Genomic DNA, 10,541 nt, shown 5'->3' with positions numbered 1-10,541 from the left:
ATGAAACTTTCTAGGAAATTGCTAGTGTTTCAAGGAAACATGATGTAGTAGTGATGGGGGACTTATTTCCCCGATATTTGTTGGGAGACAAATTCTGCAAAACATGGCCCCTCCAGGAAATTCCTGACTTGTGTTGCAGATAACTTCCTCCTACAGAAAGTAGAGGAGGGAACTAGAGGATTGGCTATCCTTGACTTGATCCTAACCAACAGAGATGACTTAGTGGATAAAGTAGCAGTTACAGGAACTCTGGGGGAAAGCGACCATGTTATACTTGATTGCTTGGTTCTTAATGAAGCAAAAGCTAAGTGTAGCCAAATGTGTACCCTGGATTTTAGGAAAGCCAATTTTAATAAACTAAGAATAATGATCAGTAAGGTCCCCTGGCAAATGACTCTAATGAGAAAAGGAGTCCAAGATGGGTGGGAGTTTTTTAAAAAGTAATTTCTAAAGGCACAATTACAAGCAATTCCAACAAGAAAAAAAGGCAGAAGACAACAGAAGAAGCCAATGTAGCTTCACAAAAAGCTTAGAGATGACTTGAAAATAAAAAAGGACACATATAGGAAGTAGAAGGAAGGCCAAGCAAGCTACAAAGGAAGAGTAGAGGCAGGTAGCACAGAATTGCCAGGATGGCGTCAGGCTAAAGCTGAGAACCAGCTGAGGTTGGCAAGGGATGCTAATAGCAACAAAAAGGCTTTCTTCAGATACGTGCATAGTAAAAGGCAGAGGAAAGAAGTGGTGGTTTGGCTCAGTCTTCTCCCAAAACAGGGTCTATGATCCCCCTGGCAAAGGTGAAGTACAGGCTGAAGTGGCAGGATTGCAGCTTGACATCGATAGGCGTATGGTCAAGGAACACCTAATTACTTTGAATGAGTTCATAAAGGAACTGACAAAAGAACCCTCAGAACCACTGTCTATTATCTTTGAGAAATCATGGAGGACAGGTGAAGTGCCAGATGACTGGAGGAGGGCTAATGTTGTCCCTATCTTCAAAAAGGGCGAAAAGGAGGAAGCTGGGAACTACAGACCAGTCAGTCTGACAGCAATCCCTGGGAAAATTCTGGAGGAGATGATAAAGCAATCAGTCTCTAAGCACCTTGAAAACCATTCAGTGATTACTCAAAGCCAACATGGATTTGTCAAGAACAAAACCTGCCAGACGAATTTGATCTCATTTTTTGATCAAGTAACCTCCCTTGTGGACCATGGGAATGCTGTGGACATCATATACCTTGACATCAGCAAAGCTTTGGACAAAGTGCCCCATGATATCCTGATGAGCAAACTAGCTCAAAGTGGGCAAGATGAAACAACGATCCGGTGGATCCACAGTTGGCTACAGAATCAGACTCAAAGAGTGCTTATCAATGGGATCATCTCAAACTGGGGAGAGGTAATGAGCGGGGTACCGCAGGGCTCAGTCCTGGGCCCGATGGTCTTCAACATTTTTATTAATGCCTTTAGATGAGGATGTGCAGGGAATGCTTATCAGATTTGCAGATGACACAAAATTGGGTGGGATAGCTAATACCCTGGAAGACAGGAACAGAATTCAAAGTGATCTTGAGAGGCTGGAGCACTGGGCAGAAAACAACAGAATGACATTTAATATGGATAAATGCCAAGTTCTGCACCTAGGAAAAAGAAACCAAATGCAGTTACAAGATGTGGGATACTTGGCTCAACAATGCTACAAGCAAGAAGGATCTTGGAACTGTTGTCGATCACAAGCTGAATATGAGGCAACAATGTGATGTGGCTACAAAAAAGGCAAATGCTATTCGGGGCTTCATTCATAGAAGTATAGCTTCCAAATCCCGGGAAGTACTAGTTCCCCTCTACTCAACACTAGTTAGGCCTCAACCGGAGTACTATGTCCAGTTCTGGGCACCACACTTTAAGAAGGATGCAGACAAGCTGGAGAGGGTTCAGAGGAGGGCAACAAAGATGATCAGGGGACTGGAAACAAAGCCCTCTGAGGAGAGACTGAAAGAAATGGGCCTGTTTAGCCTTGAAACGAGAAGACTGAGGAGAGGTAGGATAGTGCTCTTCAAGTCCTTGAAAGGTTGTCCCAGAGAAGAAGGCCAGGATCTCTTCTTGATCATCCCAGAATGCAGGACACAGAATAATGGGCTCAAGTGACAGGAAGCCAGATTCCAGCTGAACATCAAGAGAAACTTCCTGACTGTTAGAGCAATACAACAGTGGAACCAATGACCTAGGGAGGTGGTGGGCTCTCCACACTGGAGGCATTCAAGATGAGGCTGGACAGCCATCTGTCAGGGATGCTCTGACTTGGATTCTGGCATTGAGCAGGGGGTTGGACTCAGTGGTCTTGTTGGCCCCTTCCAACCCTCCTATTCTATGATTCTATGGTTCTGGAACAGTGATGCCAAGGAATCAGGTTTCAAGAGGCCAGTTACTTTGGATTTGGGACAGGAGAGTGACCTGGGAGGGGACCTGGTGGGGGGGAAGTATGGAAGGTTGAATTCCAGGACCACCAAGGTGGCTTTCTCTGAAATGCTACCTGTTCCACACATGGGGCCAGCTAGACAGGCGAAGCTGAGGAGTCTCAATGCATGGTTGAGACAGTGGTGTAGGAGGAAGGGTTCAGATTTCTTAGACACTGGGGGACATTTTGGGACAAGCCTGTACAAGAGGGACGGGCTCCACTTGAACCAAAATGGGACCAGACTGCTGGCGCGAAACATAAAAAAGGTGGAAGAGCATCTTTTAAACTAAGCCCTGGGGGAAAGCTGACAGGAATTGGGAAGTATTCGGTTCAGGTGAAACCATCCCAAAAGGATGAAGGTTTATTTATTTATTATTACATTTCTATACCGCCCAATAGCCGAAGCTGTCTGAGTGGTTCACAACAATCGAAACAACGAAGTACATCATAAAATTTTACTGCACTTGTATAGTACTTCCATTCCATCGGTTATAAATCTTAGAACCTGAAGGGGTTGGGTGCCTCTACTTAAGCATGGGTGATTTATAAAACAACTTAGCAAAGCAAACTGGTGTGATTTTGAAAGAAGACCAGAAGCTTAAGTGATAAGGGCCGTGCTTCATAGAGTTTACACCGTAAAGACCAAAAGTTAGAGTATGCAGCCGATGACTTCTCCAGTGAGGAAAACTCTTTTCTTACTGATCTAACTGAACGGGTTTAAATGTCCGGGAAGGGCGGATGAAGAGATAAAGAAACAAGAAACAACTCGAGAAGCGAGTTTCTAAGGCTTGCTCACCCCTGAAATAGTTAAAACTGATTTTAAGGAACTAGCTTATTCCCTGCCCATCCAGTGAAGATGGCTCTGCCATGTGATGGCTCAAGAACCTGAGGTCCTCAGCGGGCTATGAGAGAAAATGGCGCCGAGTAATATGGGAGGGGGTTCTTTCCCAGCATAGGGCTGCGGTGGCTTAGTGGTTAAGACGCTGAACTGCAGACTGGAAGGTCGGCAGGTCAGCAGTTCGAGACCCGAGTGCCGCGTGACGGAGTGAGCTCCCGTCTTCAGTCCCAGCTCCTGCCAACCTAGCAGTTCGAAAGCAAGAAATTGCAAGTAGATAAATAGGTACCGCCTCGGCGGGAAAGGTAACAGCATTCCGTGCACCTCGGTGTTCAGTCATGCCGGCCACATGACCATGGAAGCGTCTTTGGACAGTGCTGGCTCTTCGGCTTAGAAATGGGGATGAGCACCGCACCCTAGAGTCAGACACGACTGGTTGGGGACACCTTTACCTTCTTTCCCAGCAGGGAAAAAAAGGCTACTTTATTTCCCTCTTCTGTGCAGGCATGCTTCCCCTCCGCTCCATTAGGCAGGAGCGCAAGCAAGAGAAGTCGGGGCTCTCGGTAGAGACGTGCTCACTTGCTTCATGACCTCACACACACATTCTCTCCCTCCCTTCTGTCATATATGGCTCAGTCCGTCCTCGTTAGACAGGAAGCAGAAAAGCCACTGACCTCCATAATTCCCCCTAGGCTTATGTGGGGATCCTGAGCTCGCCACAACTGCTAAGCCACCTGCTCCCTCTCTCCCAACTGCTGCTGGCCCTTCCAGAACCTTCCTTCCCACTAACATCTTCAGTAGAAGATGAAAATGTTTTTGATTGCCCAAATGTAGAAGGGGAGGAAATAGGCCATGAGCTTCCACAAAGCTAAGTCCTGTCTCACTAACCTTTGAGAGTTCTTTGAGAGTGTCAATAAACACATATACAGGGGTGATCCAGTAAACATTGCTTACTTGGACTTCCAAAAGGCTTTTGATGAAGTCCCTCACCAAAGACTCCAGAAAACCTTAGCGGTCGTGGAGTAAGAGGAGAGGCCCTCTTATGAATCAGTAACTGGTTAAAAAACAGAAAGCAGAGAGTAGGAATAAATCGTACATTCTCCCAATGGGGGATGTAAACAGTGGGGTCCCACAGGGATCTGTACTAGGACCAGTGCTTTACAACCTGTTCATAAACGATCTGGAATTAGGAGTGAGCAGCAAAGTGGCCAAGTTTGCGGATGACACCAAATTATTTAGGGTGTTAAAACAAAAAGGGATTGTGAGGAGCTCCAAAAGGATCTCTCCAGACTGGGGGAATGGGCAATCAAATGGCAAATGTGGTTCAATGTATGCAAGTGTAAAGTGATGCACGTTGGGGCAAAAAATCCCAACTTCTGGTATAACCTGATGGGATCTGTGCTAGAGGTGACCGGACCAGGAAATAGGGATGTCGGAGAATTTCTTCACGAATCTCCGGGAGGCCGAATGCCAACGCATTCAGCCCCCCGAAATTGGTGGGGAAATTCTCCGACACCCCCCCGGGATGGGACTTACATCGTGCGAATGTCCCTCGCGGCGGCGGGTCCTGGTGGCGGTGCGGCAGCGGCGGCGGCCGGTCTTCCGACTGGCTGCCGCCACCGCCATTTCCAAGTAAAGTAAAAAAAAAACACACAAACATGATAGGCCACATAAAGATTTACGCAGCCTATCACAGCTAGATTTTCAAAGTCAGCCATGATAGGCTACATAAAGATTTACGTAGCCTATCACAGCTGACTTTGAAAATCTAGCCATGAAAATAGCGTTGCCGTTATTTTCGCCGTAGTCTACGTAAATCTTTACGTAGACTACCCGTGCCCAAATAAGGAACACAAATGGCGGCGCCCATGGGCGCCGCCATTTGCGTACGCGCTTTCCCCCCCCCCAAAGTCAGCCGTGATAGGCTACATAAAGATTTACGTAGCCTATCACGGCTGACTTTGAAAATCTAGCCGTGATAGGCTACGTAAATCTTTACGTAGCCTATCACGTTTTTTTTTTTACTTTACTTTTTTCTTTCGTGGCCAGGGAGACGGGGCACTCCCGCACAGCCAGAATTTCGGCGGGGAGGGGCGGGGAGGGGCGCCTCCCCACCCGCCAAGAATTTCGGGGGGAGAAACGGAGCGCCTCCCCCCCCCCGAAAAAAGCTGCGGGACCAGGTAAGGGACTTTCGTCCATCCCTACCAGGAAAGAGATCTCGGGGTTGTGGTGGACAGCTCAATGAAAATGTCAACCCAGTGTGTGGCAGCTGTTAAAAACGCAAATTCCATGTTAGGCATAACTAGAAAAGGGACTGAGAATAAAACTGCCACGATCCTACTCCCCTTATACAAATCTATGGTGCGACCACACTTGGAATACTGTGCAGAGTTCTGGTCACCATACCTAAGAAAGAATATTGTAGAGTTGGGGAAAGTGCAGAAAAGTGCAAACAAGATGATCAAGGGCTGGAGCATCTCTCCTATGAGGAAAGGTTACAGCAGTTGGGATTGTTTAGCTTAGAAAAAAGGCAAGTAAGGGGAGACATGATAGAGGTGTACAAAATTATGCATGGTGTGGACAAAGTGGATAGGGAGACATTTTTTCCCCTCTGTCATAATCCTAGAACCCAATGGAGTCATCCCATGAAGCTGATTGGTGGGATAGAAGGAAGGGCTTTTTCACACAGTGGCCACTAATTTGGATGGCTTTAAAAGGGGATTGGATAAATTCATGGAAGATAAGGTTATCAATGGCTACTAGTCCAATGGCTCTATGCTACCTCCAGTATCAGAGGCAGTATGCCTATGTGCTCCAGTTGCTGGGGAACATGGGCAGGAGGGTGCTGTTGCATTCATGTCCTACTTGCTGGTTTTCTGTGGGCAGCTGGCTGGCCACAATGTGAACAGAATGCTTGACTAGATGGACCCTTGGTCTGATCCAGCATGGCTTCTCTTATGTCCTTTGTTCTTAAAGTACTGCCTAGTACCTGTCTCTGCACCCATCAGAAAGCCAGCTAGCTGCTTGTCAGTTCTACTTGTAGATGTAAGCAAAGATGTAACACAATGTAAGCAAAGCCCAGGCATGTGCCTCAATGTTCCTTTGTGGAAGAATAAAGACAAAAGTGAGGGGTACGTTTGCAATCTTGCTTAGCCGCTGGTTCTTTCCTTTGTCTGGCAGAAGCCCCTTTGCCTTCTGCTTAAAAGGCAGGGATCTTCGAGGGGTATCTCAGGAGTGAGAGCACCTAGGCAGGCAGTAGGGACTTCATTGAATCACCATTGGGCATAAATGAGGCCCTTCTCACCCCTTGAGCCATCATTGCACTCTGCAAATGTGAGATTCTGTAGCTCAAACAGCATCCCAAATCTTACCTTATATTTCAAAGTCCAAGTGCAGATTTAGGTGTGTCCAGGAGCATTTCTATACGAGGCTTTTATTGCACGCTTGTGATTGGTACTCACAGAAGTTTGCGGGTCCTTTGCACAACATTGTCAACCTCCAGGGCATCTCCCGTGGGTTTTGACCTTTATCCTGCTTTTTAAAAGATCAGAGATGATAATGCAGTATTTAAATGTATGTCCTTGTTAATGGCCATAGGAAATTGTGCAGTTCCTCTATAACCACAGCGCCATGAGGTAAATATAGGGTGGCTCCATATGATAAGCTCCTCCACCATGGAAGAAGGGAAGATATGCTGGGCTAGTCTCCTTGCGCCCCCCCCCCCCCCGCCTACGCTACCTTGCAGGGTTGTTCGATAATGGAAGGAGACATGTACGCTCCTCTGAGCTCTTCGGAAGAACAGCAAGATAAATGGCAGGATGAACATGTAATATGGAGCTGATGGAGCTACGTATTCTGGGTGGTTCTCGCTGACTGGGTAGATTGGGGTGCCCTCTCTGCTACCTCAGTGGAGTCAGCAGGATGAGGAGAAAGAGAAAAGCATAGCAAATTCTGTCAAAGTATCCCACCCTCAGCACCCCCCTTGCTCCCCCAATTCCTAGACTAAACAGAGAGAGGCAGCAAACTCTGAGGAGGTGGCAAAGAGGCTGCGAGAACTTGCTGAGAAAGACAGCCCCCCAAAAGCAGCCAGTGTAAATTGCCGATCTTAATCCTGCAAAGAATCCGGAAGCAGAAGCCCTGATAAATTGCGGGATAAAAAGCCTGGTGTGGTGAAGCCCTAGGACTTCAGTGAGGCTTCTGCCAAAGGGTCAGTTCCAAAAGCAGGCTCAGTACAACAGAGCTGCAGGGACTGCAGTGGGCGTCACTTTGTCTGGCATGGCCCCCGCCCCCGCCACAACTAGGGCTCACCTACTGACTGGCAAATGCCCTTGAACTGGATGTCACATGGAGAGTCCCTGAATGCATCCTTGAAAAGTGGAGCCATTTTACTGCAAACATTTTGATGTGTCTGACCATTTCAGTTCAGTAAGTTGAGGTAATAAAACTCAGAAATGTGTGAGCATTTAAACCGTGATTATCAACGACACCAAAAGCATTCCATTAAACTTGTGCAATTGGTGGGCCTGAGACCTGTGGAAGTGCCAGGTGCCAGGTGCCAGCAGCCAGCCCATTTCTAGAGGCAGGGAAGAGTTTTATGGGGCAAACAGGGGCGTCGTTATGGAGAGCCCTACCAGGGCTCTTTTTTGAGCTGGGCCCCGGATCTTTCGAGCTGTCCTAATTGCCATTTTTTTTACATTTTCCCATTGACTTGCATTGGAAAACAAAAACGGCCATACCTTTTTTAGTGTGTAGGATAAATACATGACATTTGGAGGGTGGGTAGCCCCCATGAAACTGATTGAGCCTGCCAAATTTCAGACAGTTAGGCCTAGTGGCTTTTGTGCTGGTCACAGCTAAATTTGCTATTTTCAAGAAAATCTGACAAAGCAAAGAGCTATATTTTTTGTGTGCTTCCACATACAGTACATGCATGGAATTTGGGGACGTGCCAACCTCCATAGAGATGACTGAGCCTGCCAAATTTCAGACAGTTAGGTCTAGTGGCTTTTGTGCAAGCCACAGGTAAAATTTGCTTTTTCCAAGAAAATCTGTCAAGGCAAAGAGCTATAATTCTTTTGTGCTTCATGTAAATTCATGTAATTTGGGGACCTAGCAGGCCCTATGGAGCTGACTGAACCTACCAAATGTCAGACAGTTAGGTCCAGTGGCTTTTGCGCTAGCCATGCGTAAAGTTTCCTTTTCTCAAAGTCTAAAACAAAAAGTAAAAACTGTCAAGTCACCCAGGGGATTCGAGATCCTAATCAGAAGGTGTTCAAGGTGACCACTAGGAGGTCACTATCCCTAATCTCTGGTGTAGGGTTTTTTTGAGGTGCAAAAAACCTCCCCCCCCTTTTTCTTTTCTGCTCTTACATGCCCACTGTTGTGAGCTTGCCTGCAATGAAATTTTGAAGAGGGAGGAGGAAGGGAAGAAAGAGCTCCATGTGAAATACTGGCATTTCATACAGCACCTGATTTTACTGCCCCAGAGTGGAGCCTTTGGCTTCTGCAGAAGTTTAGTAGCTTCAGTACAGCAAATGATCCAATCAGCCTCCACTAGGGATGTTAGAGAATTCCGCCACGGACTTTAGAATCCAGCCCCTCGGAGTCCGTGGCGGAACGGACCACCCACCTCCGCCACCCCGCAAAGTTGCCCTGGAACAGATCCTACCTGCCACCAGCCAGTCCACTCCGTCTGCTGCCGTCCTGTGGAAGAAAATGCCATTTGCGTCCCAGTGACCGGAAGTCCGCCAGTGGCTGGAGCTGGCCGGCAGCTCTGCGGACTCTCCGCGGAGTGGAGACGGCCGGCAAGGATTCCGAGGGGGAGGGACGGATCGCCTCCCCCCCCCAGCGAACCCTCCATGGACGCCAGGTAACGGGGTTTCATACATCCCTAGCCTCCACAAACTTCTTTCTCCCCCTCCACTTTAATTTCTCCTATAGCTGTAGGACTCAAATAATCCCAAAGGGAGGGTTAGGACCCTGTGGCATCATGATGGAGGAACTGTTGGGGCTTTTAAATAGGTTCTACAGTTTAAAAAAAGCTAGAAAAAGCCCTCAGCCACCTCACCTCATAAAGTTCATTTAAGTACGGGCAATCCTTACAAACCCTCCACAGCCTCCCAAATTCCTCGGAAGTACTACCTCTCTGAAAGGAGCCCCTTGGCTCTTTTTTCTCTACCCCCCCCTGTCCCAACGCATATCCAATCATCATTCTTCTTCTCTTCTTCCTCCCCCTATCCTGTTCTTTCTTCCTCTTCTTTATTCCACCCAGAGCATATCTTGGGGAATTCTTAAAGAGAATTCTCTTCGGCGGGCAAGAGAAGTTCTGAACTGTATTTGACAGACAAACGGGTTGGTTTTTCTCCTTCTCCTCACTCAAGCCTTTGAGAAAAGGGGGTTCACATGGTTGCAGAGAAACCAATGTGGGGCTGTTTTGTTTGTCAGTTGCCATTATCCAGCAAGAGGGAGGGCTGCAACTCAGTGGCGGAGCACATGCTTGGCATGCAGGAGGTCCCAGGTTCAACCCCCCGCAGCTCCAGGTAGGGCTAGGAAAGAATCCTGCCTGAAACCCCGGAGAGCCGCTGCTGCCAGTCAGTGTGGACAATATGGGGCTAGATGGACCCAGGGTCTGACTCAGTACAAGGCAGCTTCCGATGTTCCTGTGCAGATAAAGCTTTAATAAAAATAGGAGTTTTGGGTTTGTTTTTTAAGTGGAGGGGAGATAAATGCTGCTCATTTATACAGTCCTATGTATGCCTACTCAGAAGCCCCATTATGTTTAATGAGGCTTTCCTTCAGGAAAGTGTGCATAGGATTCCAGCACAAGTTACTTTTGGAGGGAGGCTTGCACCTTGATGTTCTGTATATTTACTCAGAAATACGTCCTGAGTTGTGAACATGGTACTGCAGGCTTAATACCGTCTAATGCATTGACTACATTTGTGTAGTCTAATGCATTGTTTTGTCATTTGTGTTTTTTTCATTTTGCATGAACTCTAGCTTCAGTGGTGAGGGAAAGGCACTTAGTACATGCTCAGAGTTTCTCCATAAATGAGCCCTAGTTTTCAAAACATACTCATTGGCTGAAACCAGGTGATGTCTTGGCACAAGTGAAGTTATGGGGAGGAAGATACAATGAGAGCTTGTGTATAACAAGGAGAAGGTAGAGAGGAGTTGCACAAAACAAGACATCTGTTTTTATGAAGAGTTGCTGGAGGATGGTAGGATGAGGAGGGATGGTTGCATGAAGGG

Source organism: Heloderma suspectum, chromosome 11 (genome assembly GCF_057233095.1).
Source record: "Heloderma suspectum isolate Gila_16-S chromosome 11, 16-S_ref, whole genome shotgun sequence".
NCBI lineage: Eukaryota > Metazoa > Chordata > Lepidosauria > Squamata > Helodermatidae > Heloderma > Heloderma suspectum.
Note: the sequence above shows the minus strand (reverse complement) of the source record.